This window comes from Lagenorhynchus albirostris, chromosome 2, assembly GCF_949774975.1.
Source record: "Lagenorhynchus albirostris chromosome 2, mLagAlb1.1, whole genome shotgun sequence".
Lineage (NCBI taxonomy): Eukaryota > Metazoa > Chordata > Mammalia > Artiodactyla > Delphinidae > Lagenorhynchus > Lagenorhynchus albirostris.
In genome coordinates, this window is record NC_083096.1 from 36,240,502 (window position 1) to 36,256,604 (window position 16,103).

General features: G+C 51.9%; 1 long non-coding RNA gene across 15 annotated transcripts in view; it reads right to left on the bottom strand.

Annotated features, from left to right (window-relative positions):
- The window catches only part of LOC132509437 (uncharacterized), a 31,655-nt gene extending 25,401 nt beyond the window's left edge, over positions 1 to 6,254 (bottom strand). For 6 of the 15 annotated variants that reach the window (XR_009537001.1, XR_009537009.1, XR_009536982.1 and 3 more), the window contains exons 1-2: positions 4,716 to 6,254; positions 98 to 3,051 (exon numbers count right to left, since the gene is read on the bottom strand). This is a non-coding gene — a long non-coding RNA (uncharacterized LOC132509437). The remainder of the gene's footprint in view (positions 1 to 97; positions 3,052 to 4,715) is intronic. The other 9 variants (XR_009537004.1, XR_009536990.1, XR_009536993.1 and 6 more) reach the window with 9 other exon arrangements.
- Between the last annotated feature and the right edge of the window lie 9,849 nt (positions 6,255 to 16,103).

Here is a 16,103-nt window from a genome sequence, read left to right on the forward strand (position 1 = left end):
GTGGGCTCAGTTCCCAGGGCCAACCAAGCAATGCACATGCAGGCCCCAATCAGGGTCCCTTCTGGGCCCCCGGACATGGCCCTCCGCTGCGGCCCACCGTCCACTGACAGAAGAAACACCACGCCGGGCCCAGCATCCTGGAGGAAGGCCAGTCCCAGCGGGCACGCGGTCTCATCAAGGACGGCCCATCCGTCACATCTTTCTGAAAACAAACCTGAAGGACAACAGTTCTCTGAAGTACAGAACCTAGGCTCTCATCACATGCACAGCTTCTGGACAAAGACACACAAAGGATCCAACACCCACATATATACAATTTTTTTAGGTCAAGTTGCTCTCTCCTCAGGCTGCAAAAGACATGACGCAAAGGGGCCGGGGCTGCCTTTGCGCTTGGGTGGGGTCGGCCAGCTCCCACCCCTCGCCCGTCTCACAGTCTGCTGTGACCTGGGCCAGGTCCCCCTGTCCTCTCTGGCTCCCAAGGCCCCAGAGCCACTCTTTCCAGACCCCAAAAGAGTCGCACGGGGAAGTCCTCGGGGAGAGGAAGTGCTCAGCGACAAATGTCAGTGCTGGCATCATCCATCCACAGGAAGCGTGAGGCTGAAAAATGGCACACGAGGAAGGGAGGCAGAGAGCTCCAGGCCAGGCTGTCCCTCCATCTCCTCCCACAAGTTGTTTGCTCCTCCACCCCAGACGCCGGCCGAAAGCGGGGGAGGAGAGGAGGGAGGCCAGATGCTGGGGATGACGGTTTGGCTGAGATTCAGTGGCGATGGAGGCCCATGTTCTCTCTTGCTCCGAAGAAGGCCTGGTGGGGCGGGGCCGGGTGGGCGGGGCGGAGCGGGGGGGGGGGGGTGTCACGCGCACAAAGCGCAATGCTGCAGATTCAAGAAAAGTCTAGAACCCTGAGCCGCCATGATGACACACACACAGCCGCAAAGGTCAAGGGCTTCAGGCCCACTACTGCGCCTAAGAAGGAAATGAGGAAGATGAAGGGGAGAAGATAAGACTTTGATTTGAGATAATAAGGAAAGGAGAGGCTGAAGTGGGCTGCCCAAGAGCTGGTCTTCATCTCGAGGCCTGTGCTGTGGATCCACCACCTTCACGTGATGCCAGCAGAGGAAACCTACGACTCCATATCCCCATAACGGGCACTAGGACTGCCAGGCCCACCCCTGCCCCCTAGAAGGGACCTGCCCTCCATCCAAGGCAACAAGCCACAATCGAGAAATCCCAAAGGGTTTTCTGAACCTGGGAAGATGTCTCTCGTTGGGGACCAGTGAGAGGAGTTCAAGAAGTGATCCTGTTTGCCAAGCTCATCTAATAAAACACAAACAGCTGATTTTCTTTTCAGATTCTAAAATTCAAGGGTCTATAGGGTCCTATTGAGTTATCCGACGTCACCCCCAATCCCGTGCCTGGCGGTGGTCTTTCTTGTGCCAAGCCCTTCCTGAAAATGACCCCAGCCCGGGGTCAGCGCTGAGCCCCGACAAACTGTTTTTGCTGCTTTCATGTTGACAGAACGTCCTGGCCACTCGGCTGAGCGCTCCATCTCCAGGCTCCCGACACACTGAGTCATCATCCGAAGAGGAAAAAAACAACAAAGCAGCCGTCACCAGGGTCCCCGCTGCCGTCGGCTGACGACTCACGGGCTGTCGTCACTCTCTGCTCTGCAGCCCCGGAACTGGTGACGGGGGGCTTCAGGGTGCCCGACTCCCCTCCCATGGGATGCAACAGCATCAGGAAGCAGGCAGCCACTGCTGCGTTTGGAAAGAAGGGAAACTAACCTGGCATCAAAAGGATCCCAGGAAGGCTCACTGTTTAACCCTCACTCCGCCACCACCAATGCTCATGGCGTTTCCATGGTGTTTTCCTGATGCAAAAGTTCCTAATGCAAAAGAGGGTATTTACTCCAGGTGGGGGAAAGGCACTACCCCACAGGCTTCAGGTGCATACTGCCGGGTTACCTCCTCCCCTGCCCCTGCTTATGATACCACTGAATGCACGTAAGCTCCCTTCTCCCCCAGTTCTTCTCGAGCCACCCGCTATGTGCCTTTCTTAAATCCCCACTAGACAACTGGGCAGGGGGAATGGAGCTGCATCACTCTCTCTCGGGAACCTATCTGCTTGGCAATATATTAGGCATTTCTGTGTAGCAGGTATAGAGGCTCCATCTCACTGACCGAAAACACCAAGACTTAGAAAAATCAAGTAACTTGTCTAAAACCACCCAGCTAAAATGAGGCAGAGTCAAGATGCAAACCTAGGTCTGCCCAAGCGCCATGTCTCTGCTTCTACGGTCTCCACTGATCTCTGGATTCCGGAGCTTATCCTGCTCTGAAGAGGCTACAACCTATCCCACCTCTGCCTCCTCTTTCGAGAGGAAGGAGACTAGGAAAACTGAGGTTTGTTAGTCCATCAATTTCAGCTACAAAAAATCCCCATTGTCTTGGGTGAACCTAGCCTCAAAGAAAGAGGAGAAAGTTAATGAGGCAGCAGGGAGGGTGGCATGGAAGAGCCAAGTGACCCAGACCTTGGGCGCAGGAGGATGAGCCACCCAAACTCTCACAGAACATCAGGGACTCACAAAACTCCTTAAATAGACACATTTTGGGGATCTACTTCGTATGCGGCATTCTGCAGACACTGAAGACTGAGAGAAGAAAAATGCAAAGGCTTTGACAGACCAGGGTTCTAATCACGATCAACACACTTACCGGCCATGGGACTCTCCTCGCAGGGTTGAGGTGAGAAATAAACGAAATAACCGCCGTGAACCAGACGGATGTGGTACCTGGCAAACAGAAAGCACCACACAGGTACATGTTTCCCTTCTTTTCCCTAGCTTCCTGGGGCTCACAATCTAATAGGTGACATAAGACTTATACACGAAGAACCACAGCACATCTACAGTAGCACAAAAGAAGCATGGAGCGTATGGGAGTCTGGCCGGATGGGAGGAGGGCTGCTTCTTGTGAAGGTAATCAGGAGAGGTCCACGGAAGACGGTGGGACTGCCGCAGGTGGGTGCAGTGGAGAGGAGGCGTGGAGAGTATCACTAGTGAGAACAGAGAGACAGAAAAAGCAAGAAAAAGTAACTCGTCTGGTTTCTCTGGAATACGTGGTCCACCTAGGGAAACTCAGAGAGGTGAGACTGAGTGTAGGACAGCTAAGACGAGACTAGTTTCAGACAGCCTCCAGCATACTGCTAAAGGGAAGGAATCTCCTTCTGGAAACGATGAGAAACCATTTTAAATTTCTGAGCAAGAAAGACAAGATGGCCACTGCACGCAGAAGGGCCTGGAGAGGAGAGGGACGGGCAGCAGGGAGTCTCACTGGAGGACTACAGCTGGATCCATGGCACTGGCAGGGGGCGTGCGAAGGAACAGAGAGGAAGAAACGGGAAAAAGGCAGGGCCATCCAAACAAATCCTCAGAGCTGCCATGGACCCCACCCCCAGTCTCCATGGGGAGACTGCCAGAGACAGAACCTATTTGGGGAACACAAACCACAGGTCCGACACGTCTGAGATGAGCTGCCGTATCTCTGCCTCCACCCTCCCGCCCCAAAGAAGGCTTTTCCCCGGACTGCTCTAAGCCTCAGGCCGATGAAGGCATGGGAGACCCAGGCCTTCGGGGAGCAATGCCCACGCTCTGGCAAAGCCAGGGCTGTGTCCGAGGGTGGGACTGGGCGGTCCTGCCCCTGGGGCCACCTTCACTGCGGCAGCCACCGCTGTGCCCGCCTCTGCTGCGCTTCTGCCCCCCCGCACCCCCCTCGCCGCCGCCGCCTCCGTCATAGCCCCCGCCCCCCGCCCACTCTGCGGAACTGGCACAGCAGGACCAGAAAAACCAACGCCACCATGTCGGAGACGAGCAGAAATGCCTCCAAAATGGCAGCCTTATGATAAAAAGGAGTCCAAAAATATTATCAACCCACCCAGGGAAAGGGAAAGCCAGAGACAAGGGGAGGGAACTGTCAACCACCTCCCAACTGCCCCCCCCAAACCCTTACTCTCACAATTGTCACATCTTTCCCTTCAGAAACTTCCTCTCAAAAACGCAGAAAGCATAAGAGGGAAAGAAGGGCATCATCCCATCCTCCTGAGAGGTCCTGGGGGCCATAGGTGACACAGGGCATTCAGAAGGACATTCTGCGTTTCATATCCCAAGATGGGGGTCAGCAGTCCATTTCTGTCTTCAAACCCAGCCCCTACCACTGACTGGACAAGAGCTAGCCCTCCAAGGGAGTGGAGCCTTTCACCACTCACCCACCAGACCCTCCCCAGCTCTGTGGGCCCTGGGGAGCCAGGAGATAGGGTTGCAGGAAAGGGCCGAGAAGGCACAGCCGTGCCCTCCGTTATGTAATAAGAAGGGCGGTGCTGTCCTAGGCCAGAGACCCAGGGCGCATTGCGCTCCCAGATGCGCAGTCATGGGCGGGGGCCACTGCGCAAGGTGCAGGGCTCCGAAACCCCCTCCCCACAGACACGGGGGCTGCAACAAGGACCAGACGGGGAGCTGGGACCCTGATTTTTCCAAGTCCTCCTCCCCCAACCAGAGGCGAGCAGCCTGCTGCCCTAGTTTTGCTCTTACTCTCCTCACTCCCCAGAATGACAAACCCTTCTAACCTGGGACCTCCAAGCCTCTTGCGGCCCCGTGGCTTTCCGGAAATCCCACCAAATACGCAGTTTCTGAGCAGCGTCCTGGGGTCGGTTCCCGTCCTCACCTTTCCAAGCACCGGGGAGCAGCAGCTTCCAGAAGGCAGGTCCTTCCCATAATGGGCTCAGCTCTGGACAGCCTGGGACGTCAATGCAAATCTCCTGTCCCCGGGGAGGAGCCCGGAGTCAGCAGGAAGCCCAGGGTGGCGGCAACAGCAGCAGTAGCAGCTCTGCCCTACCTTGCCCATGCGTTTCCAGGGGAGCCAAGATTTATTTTGCCGCAACGCTGAGGTGTGGCTGATCGGAAAATTCCCACTAAAGAACGAGTATTTTCTTCCAGTTTGGTCAACCTTCTGCGTGCCCATCTTCCCAACCCCTGGCCCTCCAAAACAAAAGTTTGGGGAGCCCTCAGCTCCTCTCCCTTACAGTGCATGAAGTTAAAAAGGCACAGGAAGAGGCTTCAACTGGTCAGTCAGAAGCAGGCACAGACACAGGAGCATACGCACACCCCTAAACAGATTTTAGAAAGCTGCTGGGCTTCCCCCCCCCTCCCCTTTAAGCAAGTGAAATGCAAATTCAGATTTGATACCCTTCCCTCAGCCAATCAAAAAAAGGTTTTCACCTGCCATTGGTCCACCCACCAATCAGAGGAAGTGTCTGGAGTGAGAGCCCTCCCCTGGCCAATGGAAGGCCAGCTCAGTCACTTAGTTAATGATGCAGCAGTACAAGGAAGGCCATCACATGTGAACTGGAAGGGTGCCAACATGGAGACACAGAGAGCACAAGGTAAACAACTTTCCAACGCCAAAAGGATGACATTTAATCTCTAAATGCTAGCTTCCCTTCTCAGCTCATCCTCAACCCCTCTCAGCTGGCCCTACAGATCCTGGGACCCTCACTACCTGTCCCCCCAGAGCCCCTAACAAGATCCAACAGTGACTGCGTCACCATTCCCCACTTTCCCCAACTACGCAGTGACAAACCTACCAGCTTTACCCCACTTCTCGCAGCCCACGCCCCATCCTGCCCACCTGCTCCCCAACAGCCCCAGATTCCCAGGGCCGAATGTTTCAACAAGGCAACCCCTAGAAAGCTGCCCCTCTCGCCTTCCTCTCAACACTTCTCCTCCTCACTCCGTACCTTCTACCTGAGAACCATACGGACGGACAGACACTGATACCCAAACAACTTGGAAAACCAGCCTGTCTGTCTGTCTGCCCGACAGAAGGAAATGGGGGTAGAGGCTGGGAGGTCAGGTGGGACGCCAGGGACGGCCTGCTCCTCTTTCCTCTACCTCGGTCAGGCTTGAGCAGCTGACACTAAGGGAAAAGAAATTAAAGTGGAAAAAACCCCTCCCTCAGAAAAAAAAAAAAATAGCAAAAAGCAAGAAAGAAGGTGAGAAAGACAGAGCACCCACATACGCAGAGACATCGCCCCCGATCCCAGCAAATACGTACGTGGGGGAAGACGGGGGTTACGCCATCAAGTCCTGAAGCCCATCGGACCACCCATCGTCGCCTGCGCAGACCCAAATCTCGGTCGGCCGTAAGGTGCCGCAGTCCCGAATGTTCCAGAAACTGGTCCCATTAAACCTTCCACCATCGCCCCGAAACCTCTTGCTCCCACCCCTGCCCCCCACGGCCACCCTACCTCCTCCCCGCGGGAACCGCCCGTGCCACCTTGCGTGTCATCTCCTTAGCCTAGGCTACCCAGAGGCCTCCGGCCCCTGACAGATTTCTGAACGCTTGGCAAGTGAGCTGGCAGAACCTGGTGCCCGGTGTTGCTATGACTTGTTTCTTGATTTCTCTCTCTCTCTCTGCTGCAGCACGGCTGTTGCTAGCAGACCTATCGACGGAGCGCTCGCGCTCTCTCTCTCTCTCTCTCCCTCTCTCTCTCCCCTCTCTCCTCTCTCTCTCTCTGAGCTCTGTGACGCAGATCTAAATTCTCCAGTCTGCTCCTTGTGTTGCAAGAGCAGAACTGCAGCTTTTCCCCTGGAGAGCCAGAGGGCAGTGCCAAGGCTGGTCAAACAAGGCAAAAAAAAAGTTGGGCCTACACTCGGCTTTCCTGGCCACACTTCTCAGCCCCTCTTTTACCCCAGACCTCACTGCTCTGGGGCATAGAGGGCCTGGTCCCTGCAGGCTCAGGCCTTCCCTGAGGGCTCCCCAGCCATAAGACTAGCTTAACTCTTTGAGTGACAGCGCCCAGAACCCAGACAGGGCTGTCCCACACTAAATGTGGCATCATCTTTTCTTGAACCATGTGAGCTTCTCCTGGACCCGAGAATATAATGGCCCCCACCCTGAGACCACCGTCCTATTAACTCTTTCTGCCACAGACAAGTCCAGAATTACAGCCGTAGCTGATTTTCGTTGTTTTCTGCTTTTTTGGCCACAAACCAGGATCTTTTTTCTTCCTGGAATTTTCTAAGGACAAAAAGCATAATTAAAACATTGCCTGCTTACCCCATGAGTGAGCTCCTTCTATTGGGGCAGGAATTGGAGAGACCAAATTGAGTGGCAGCCTGAAGAATCTAGAGTAAAACCAGTCCGGATCTCCACTCTTCCGGGGCTCAGAATTTTAGGGCCTGTGCAGATAGGTCCAATCACTTCTCAAAAGGCACTTAGGCTACTCAGTCCCAGAGATTCAGGTTGCTGAGTCATTTGTTCCCAAGAAGATCCTCTGACAACATGAAAAGCAGCAAAACAGCGCGGCAGCCAAGCCTGGACCTGCAGTGGCCAACGACTGGCTTCCTCTCTCCAGGGCAGGTGGCCAAATGAGATGAGCACCCGCCAGCCCACCCCGCACTGCCCCTGCCATGGTAATACATGGGCATTCACACCTGGAAACTCTCACAGGGAGGCGGGGGGGGGTTCCCACCAATGCTCTGGAGACTGACTGGGCTTGTTTTTGGATACTGACAGGTCTCCACTGCAGCAAAGCACGTATCTCCCAACATTTTCCTGCCCCCAGACCCAGAAATAGTTCCAGAACAACTCAGATGCTAAACTCACTGGACCCCATATACCTAGACAGACTCAGGAAGTCTTGGGTTCCCACAACGCCACATCCAAAGAACGCAGACCCGCGAAGGTTTCTGGCGACCAGTTGTACCACAAGAGCCTAGCCCTGATCGGAAGTGAGAGATGTGTTCAGGTCCTGGGGCAGCTGACTCAAAGCATATCACACATCGAGATCATTGCAACTTCAAGACGGCTTGAGAATGAGAGGCCAGGCAGCAACCTTATCCTGTACCCCAACTCCCAAGCAGCCTTCTTCAAGCAACTACTCTGGGCCAAGGTTTCGCCCAGCAGAAAGAAGACCACCTGGAAGACAACCATGGTACTCCATGGCTTTAAAAGAAGTCCAGAGCATCTGTGCCAAGCTCTCAGCAGGGGAGAAAGTGCTTCAAATTCACACCTTCTGGGCTCCAGGGTAGAGCATGCCAATAACGAAGTCACCTACTGGTCTGATGACCAAAGGAATGTGGCCTTGATGGTACCAACGCAAGTCCCCCGGAATGGTCCTCTGCCTACTTAAATACCATTTGCCGTAGTTTCCTTTTCCATGGAAGAAAAACATGCCTAAGTTCATGTCAGGACATTCCTGATTTATCCAAGACGCCCAGGATCAAATAAACAAAGGGCTTTGAGCTCTGCCAGGGAGCCTCCTGCTTCAGGAGGGAGAACGAGAAGGAAGTAGGGCTCAGCACAGAGTTGGCCCATCACCCCGTGAACTTGGTGAATGACGTGGCTGCTCAATGCCATGGCGATGGAGATGTCACGGGTGGGTGGAAGTGAGAGAGAAGAGGCAAATAAGTCACGAGAGACGGAGTAAGAGCAAGTTAGGGTCAGGAGGGCCAGACGCAGCCACAAAACCTACAGACGGAGGCTGACTGTGGTTCAACCACAGCACAACAGAGCTTGAGCCCATGCAAAGGAAGGTCCCCGTCTCAGGGCTCGGCAGGAACCAACTCTGACTCGCAAAGCATTATGGCAGCACTATGTCTGGGAGGCTCTGTTTCATTTCATTTTTCATCTAAGTCTTTTCTCTTTCTTCCCACGACGCTGTTACTCTCCTTACAATTTACTAAGGTTGAAACTGTCATTTTAGGTGCCCCTGCCCAACGCTAGGTCTGCCTTCTATTAACCTGATTCTGCATGGCACCCAGAACAGAAAAAACCCACATGGGATGACCAGGAAGCAGAAATGGATTCAGTTCCAAAAACATGGGAGGATGTTTACTCAGCAAGCACGCTCAAGCCTACAAGGAAGCAGATTTACAGGGTGCTGCATGCGATGTTTGATTTCGGGGGGTAAAGATAACTTTGGAGTGAGGGGAAGGTGCTGGCTCCTTCCGTCCACGCTGTGAGGTCTGGGGAGGCTGGGCCAGGGCACACTTGAAAAGGCAGGGCTTCAACTCAAGCCCAGCAGGTCACTGGCTCGCTCCGGCTTCTCTGCAGCTCCAGGCCTCGGGAACTAAACACACTCTCCAGACATTGCGAGCTCTCCGTGGCCTCTGACTGATCTGGGTCAAAACCTCGAAATGTCAGAGAGGAAGAATTTTTTTCTTTAAAGGGGATGAGCTGGACTTTTACCCAGCCCTCGCCCTGGGTTTGGAATGCAAGCACTCTGGAATTGCCACGAACTCCAGTTCGGCGGGCATCAGCCAACAGCGCAGGCTTAGTGCAGCCTCTCTGTCCTCCCATTTCCTCATTAGGGCCTCCTGAACACGGGCTGGATCTTTCATCAGGAAAGAAGTCATTTCTCTCAAGACAGGGAGCTCTGTACAGGGGACTGATCTCAAACTCCACACGAGTATCAAGGGCTCGAGTGGGTGTTCTAGATAAATCAGGCAGCGGTCTGGTCTCAGGCAGCACTGACAGGTTCAGGTCCACAGGGAGAAGGTGTTTCTGTTTACCGCCTGGAAGGGAGCAGACAAAGGGCACTCGGTAACCCCAGGAGGTAAATCACTGATTAAGTACCTACTAGATGCTAAGGCCACATTCAGCGCAGAAGAAGTACAAGACACAGGCCATCACCTCAAGACATACAGGTTCTGTGAGAGGACCCTACAAGCATTCCCAAATTAGCATCTCTGATGTTTCCAAAGTCTGCTCTTTAAAAGCCGGAACTCATTTTCTCACTGAAACAATATTAAACGTACTGGTTGGGTTCCCAGGCCAGCCCACAAGAGCCTATTTTACCCACTTCAGGAAGAGACAAACCCCAATGCCTTGGGGGACTCGGCAGGTAGCAAAGGATGCAAGCCACGGGGAGGGAGTGTGTCAGGAGCAGGGACAAGCCCCTCCCCTGCTCTGCCCGCTTGGGGCCATCTGGGAGTAGAGACCCAGATCATCCAATTTTTCAGGAGAAGGCAAAAATCTACATTTACTACATTAAACTCTTGAATTTTAAACATTGTCCCCCAATTTTTGAAGTCCAAACATACCTGCAGAGTTTCCATTGTGTTTTCTCTGTGGTAATGTGTCCAAAATATGCTATAGGAACAAGCATAAAGAAACAAAGAAGAAGATAACCGAAAGGATTCACCTCACAGATGCTGCTAATGGAGGAAAAGAATGGCACAGAAGGAAATAAGGGAAATCCTGCCCTTCAGGTCAGTGGTTGTCAACCAGCCCCATGTTGAGGGCTGCAGGTGGAGGGGTACCTCGGAATTATTTTTAACTATGAATGAAACCATTAGAGTGCTAGTATTTGTGCCCCATCCTGACCCACCAGAAGGACAAAAGAATCATTCCAATACACAGGCCCTCTCTCCCAGATGAGAGTTGCTGCTCTGGGCATCCTCAAAGGCTCTATTTGGGGCTTTGTTGATAAGATTGGAAAAGATTATCATAATCCAGCTGCCCATCCAAGGCATAGGGCCCTCCATAAACAACACTAAGACCAAGGCACTGCCCAGCCTCTACTTCATTGAGTAACCACCGCCCCCCCACCCTGGCCCACCTTTGGAGGACTCAAGACAATGGAACATAACTGAGATGACATCACTCTCAAGGTAGCTAATTACCCGGCTTAAGTCTTCGCTCTGCCTCTGGAGCCCACGGTACGAGCCTACCCCCCCAAAGGCTTTCAGATATTTTAGGATAACCATTGCAACGACAAGTCTTTAGGCTAAACAAGGAGGGACAAAAAGGGAAACGAAAAAGGGGTGGGGTGGAGGCAGGAGGGATGGTAAGGGAGAAGAAGCCGGAGAGAAAGAGTCTTAAAATAGATGGTCAAAAGTTAACAAGCCAAAGGAAAAGAGGAAGAGACCGATGTATTGTGTATTCATGAGAAAGGAGGCACTTGTGGCAGAAAAACAGCTGAGTGACACAGGACATGCAAAATGAAGGGTCCACAGTCCAGACATAAAAGAAAATGTCAAGATGAGCCAGGGGATTAGACAGTTCCCAAGGCCAGCCAACAGGCTGTGCCAATGACCCAGGACAAATTGGTTAAAACCTAGAATTGGGAGAAGAAAACTGTATACAACTCAGTTTATAAGTGTGGAATATTCTTTTGCCCATTTTTGTGGGGGAGAGGGGCTCTTTTTCTTACGTGTCTGTTGGATTATTTACGTACTCTGGATACGAATCCACTTGCCGGTTGTAGGTATTACATGTATCCTTTCCACTCTGCTTGCCTTTTCTCTCTCTTATTGATGTCTTTTGATGATGAGAAGTTCCTCATTTTAATGTCATCCAACTTATCAATCTTTTCCTTTATTTTTGGTGCTCTTGGTGTCTTCTTTAAAAAAATGTATGGCTACCTCAAGGTTATGAAGATACTCTATGTGACCTTGTAAATGAAGTTTTATTTTGTCTTAACTTTCACATTGAGATTGATGATCTCTCTGGAATTTATTTTTGTGCATGACGTGAGGTAGTGGTCAAGATTATTTCTTTCCTTGTGGACATCCAACTGACCCAGCACTGTTTATTATTAAAATGACCGTTCATTTCCTACTGCCCAGCAGTGCCCCCTTTGTCATAAATCAGGTGTCCAGATATACACGGGTCTATAACTAGGCTCTCTGTTCCATTCCTTTGGTCAGAAATAAGATAGACAAATAGGTCTACTCTTACAGTATGGAGCACCAATCTTAAATCAGGTGATGTTTTAACGTGAGGATATGTCTACAAGTAAAGTTTAAGAAAATATAAATTGAATAACTAATTTTGCAACGTTCAGACATAGTCTGAGCGCAGCCTGGGCCTCTCAGAAAGAGTAGGATGAAAAGAAACAGACACAGAGAAAGCATCCCAAGCTAAGGAAGGGGGCAGCAAGAAGAAAGGGACAGAGGGAGAAATTAATCTTTTTTTTTTTTTGTAGACAATAACATAGTGATCAAGAGAACAGACTCACACTGTTCAAGAGATAACTGGCAGCTAAATCCCAACGTATATACTCTTTAGCTGTGTGATCTTGAGCAACTTAACTCAGCCTTTCTGAGCCTCGGTTTCCTAATCTGCAGAACGGAGGAAATCGTCCTCACTGAGCTCTGCAGATTACATAGATTAACCTGATGCGTATCACTTACATCACATTATTACAGAGCCTAGCAATCTAAGTATTCAAAAATATTGGGTGCTATCCTCATCATGGTTAGTGATACCTCAGAGGCCAGCCAGACTGTGGGAACAATCTTGCCATTCAACAAACATTTCGTGAGGACATACGACTAAACGAGGATAATGCAGATAGTGGTGAAAAACTCAGACTCTAAAGTGAGACAGGTTTGAATGTGCATCCTAATACAGCCTCTACTAGTTATACAGACTTGAACCACTTATTTGACCTTCCTAAGTTCCTATTTTCAGCTGCATCCATACTTCCTAGGGGTTTTCTTGGTGAGGATGGTATGAGATACAGGAGCGTTCAGCACAATGCCCAACACAGAGTTAATGTTCAACTGGTACCAGTATCACTATGATGATGATGGTGATGATGGACCATGATGTTTTTGTGGTTGGTACCATACCAGGCACTGGAAGAAAGGCCTAGTAACACCTCAAGAGACCTATAGTACCTGGCAATCTCAGTCTTTCAACCAAGTACTAATCAGGCACAACCACACCTCGCTTCATACTGACAAGACCAAGAAGACAAGGTGGAGTATGTTGAGGTGATAGGCTGAAGACAGAGGAGGGGCTTCGAGGAAAAAGCTTCAGTGCCAAGTAAAAGCCAAATTGCTGGGACAGTTAACTACCTGGTAAGGAAATTCTAATCTCAGGGAACTTTAAGAAGAAACAAAAACACAGAATCTATAAATATATATAATTAGAAAAAGTCTGAAAATGTGCTGAGTCGGGGGGGGGGGTGTCAGAAACGGTACTTGTAGATTAGACGTCTGATGTTATCCATGGGGAAAAGGTTCCTGAAAGAACCGTGCCGTTAATAGCTTCGATCAACAATAACGACCATGATGTGGTCCGTCTAACAGCCTTAAAGACCGCATCTCGTCAGTCTCCAGAAACAACTACCCCAGAACCAGAGGAGTTTTTCCCATCAAATTCCCAACCCAGAGGACCACGGCACTTCTGCCCAGGTTGCTGAGCTGAAGTGAAACAAGGCCCCAGCAGTGAAAACAAACACTCCAAGGACACAATGCTGCACCACGTGCCAAGTGAAAATCCGAGAGACAAGGGCTAGGGACAGCCTGTGCTGGAGGGTAGGTCCTGGCAGAGGTGAGATGCAGATGCAGACACGGAATGCCGCCACGGGCGGGGAGCTGGAACCAGGCAGCAGACAGTAAGTGGCCTGCCAGACGCTGGCCCTGAGAACACAGGACTCCCCTGACTACAGGGTGAAAGAAGATGAGTGAGGGCCAAGTCAGCTCCTTAACAAACAGAAGTGAGCCCCAGCACCAACAGAGACTCCCGTGTGGAATACGCCAAGGGCAGCGTAGTGACGGGGCACGTTTGTTTAGGGGGAAGGTCAGGCCTAGGGTGGGAGATATTGTGACCGGTATGCTCTATTCATAAGTAGACGCTTTCTTCTGGGCAGACTGAGTCAGTCTGCCTCTCAGGCCAAAAATCCATGCTCCAAATTGACCTGCCCAAGCTGGCTCCCACCACCTCCCGGGAAAATGGAAAAGGCCAAAATGTCTGCCTTACCCTAGGCCACTGAACATTAAATCTAAGCTACTGCCCCAGAGGGCTCACGGCTCAGCCTCAGGCAAAACGCAGGCTGGCAATGAGACGGGCACCTACTATTCTGACAGTGGGCTGGGGCTCAGTAAACATGGTCATTCCACTAGCCAAAGCCCCTGAACGAGGAGCTCCTAGGGTTGCCTGAAATGCAGGGGGCAAAGTCTTCTTGGGACTCAGGGAGTAACCCAATGCAACTCTTGGCTGGCTGTTCTTGAAATCCTGGCCGTCAACGGATGGAAATAATTTCCAGAGAGACGGAGTGTGGCCGGGCCACATGAGTCGGACTGAAAGGAGCTCTACTCCATCCCTACACGGCGGACCCTGCCGTCTGTGCCACCGGCCAGATGCGGCTGGGGAAATGAGGGGTCTTGGCCAGATGCCCTCCAGGCACAGGCTAGGACCCTTAGATGTTACTGCTGCCCCTGGGGTTCTTGATCAAAGAAGGAAGTGCTGAGCAGGAGCAGACATATCTAGGGTACCGAGAACCAGGGCAACTGATGATTCATGGGGCTGTACTGACCTCTGCATGACCACATGAGTGCCACGTGTCTCAAAAATGGCGTTTCTTTCCTGCCCCGGTACCAGCTATTGCTTCACTCAGCTGAGTCAGAACTAGAGAGCAGTTGTCGCAAACACAAGTAGGATGGGGGTTCCCCAAACAACTCTGACTTGCACTTTAACTTCCATACTGCCTTCTCCCCCACCCAGGGGGCATGCCCATGCCCATGACCTTGCCCACAGCCTGAGAGGGACAGGAAAGACCTCGGAGCCATCGTGCACGCCAGGGCACAGGTCTGGACTTTCAGCAAAGCGCCGGCCTTGTCAGGAGCTGGAGTGGGGACAAGGCTCTCATCTGACGAGCCTTGGGTGGGCGAGGGGTTGGGGCAGTCTAAAACATAATATTTAATGTCATATTTGGGGGCGATATTGGGGATGCACTGTACATTATTTTCATAATATTAAGCCTTAACAAAAGTAAGGTCCCACAAAATTTTTGATGATGTGAGTACCTCCTATGCATACAGAGAGCTCAAGAGTAGGGAGGGGATGATGACCAGAACCGTGGGATAAAGGGCAGTCCTGTGAGTGTTTCATTTACAGAGGGAAGGTGTTGGAACAACACATGAAGGTTCAGCTCTCTGAAGGCCTCTGGGACTGGCGGGCAGCCGTTATTCTCAGGGTAGGATCTGGTTCAGGCCTGGAAGGTCAGTGTTCTTGCCCCCGAAGCAGAGAAACAGTAACAGCCTTAAAACACAAAGGATGACGCTGAGAAGCTTCTCCCAGTGCCATTGAATGTGGAGTGACAGGCGCGGCCCACCCTCCAACGCCCTCCCTCTAAAACCTCCAGAGTCCTCAGGGCCTAGGGTGAGCACTGAGAAGGCAGGTGAGTCCTAAACATTTGTTATTCCAAAAAAACATGCCTGGGGCTGACTATGTGTCAGGCTTGGTGTTAGGCCCTCTTCGGGGAACTCTGCCCATGGAAGCAAGGGCTTTCCCGGTTGCCAGAGCCTGGAGAACTAGGACAGTAGGAGGACAGCTGGCTCCTTAATCCCACTCTGGCCCCCCAAATCAAGGTAGGTCTTGGCCCCTGGACATCACTCTGTGCCCTTCTGCAGTGACAGAGCTAAGGGGGTGGGGGGACACCTGCAGGCTGAGTGCGCTGACGACACAGTCAAGAAGCTTCTGGGGAAGCTGACACAAAAAAGGACCACTGGTGCTTCCGAGACCCCAGAGTCACCAGAGGGTTAGAGGACACCGGATGCAAGGAGCTGGGACGCTCAGATAAGCCTGGGGGCTCCCCAGCCACTTCCCTGGCAAGGCCAGTTCCTAACAGCCAACGGAATACCCCTGCTGACTTCCCAGTCCCAGTGAGGTCACCGGGAGAGCAGTAACCGCCACTCCTGCCCTGGACCCAAGAGAGCTGCCCAACCCCATCCAAATGGCTGGGATGACCCACCAGATAGAGACTTAGAAACCTGGTGTTGTAAGACACCCTACAGGTCATCCGGCCTCACCTTTCACCAATACAAGGAGACTGGCCTTGGGCTGGAGGCCAATGTATGGGACCTTGGGTGGGTTACTTCATTTCTCAGGCTAAGTTTTCTCATCTATAAAGTAGGGCTAAGAAGCTACTCATACCCCTGCCCAGTGTTGTAGGAGATTAGGTGAGTCCATACAAGTAAAGCCCTGGGTCACACTGCCTGCTACATGACAAGCATTCAGGAAGTGGCAACTATTATGACTTTTTATTATTAGCATCCCTGCGTCATGGCCATTCAGCTTACCTGTAAACACCAAGAG